General features: G+C 49.4%; 1 long non-coding RNA gene across 1 annotated transcript; it reads right to left on the bottom strand.

Moving 5' to 3' along the window:
• Positions 1–4: 4 nt before the first annotated feature.
• Positions 5–429, bottom strand: LOC107581189 (uncharacterized). Its single transcript, XR_001608803.1, has 3 exons — positions 314–429; positions 126–229; positions 5–56 (listed from the first exon to the last, which is right to left on the bottom strand). It is a non-coding gene; the product is annotated as an uncharacterized lncRNA (long non-coding RNA).
• Positions 430–520: the final 91 nt, after the last annotated feature.

Genomic DNA, 520 nt, shown 5'->3' on the forward strand with positions numbered 1-520 from the left:
CTCTGACATGGCCTGCTCCAGACGGGACACAGCTAGAGACGGGGCACTCTGAGACCCTGATACAACATGACACACGTCTCAGTCACATAAACACACACGCAATCACATACACTCATGATACACACCGGTCTCTGTCTCCTGGAAGTCTGGGAGCGTGAGATGGAGGCCGCTGGGTTTCCTGCTCAGCGGGCCTGGATCAGGAGGTATGCTGCTAGTGTCATCCTCCTCACTGGAACAGAGAGCAGAATGCATGAAATCACAGCATACAACACAGACACACCTGAGGCACTCACTCACACATGCAGCACATTACCTGAGACGGGTAAAATCATAGCGACTCTGCCACCACTGCAGCATTTCTGTACAGGTCTGTAAAGCTGCAGCGGGTCCGAACAAAACCTCCTCCAGCTTCACTTTGGTAAACAGAAGGCTAAAACACACACAATAACAAGGAATAAACTAAAGTGCAAAATGCACCAAAAAAGAGACAGAATGAGAAAGTACTGGATCCCACAAAATC

Source organism: Sinocyclocheilus grahami, unplaced genomic scaffold (genome assembly GCF_001515645.1).
Source record: "Sinocyclocheilus grahami isolate Dianchi unplaced genomic scaffold, SAMN03320097.WGS_v1.1 scaffold98944.1, whole genome shotgun sequence".
NCBI lineage: Eukaryota > Metazoa > Chordata > Actinopteri > Cypriniformes > Cyprinidae > Sinocyclocheilus > Sinocyclocheilus grahami.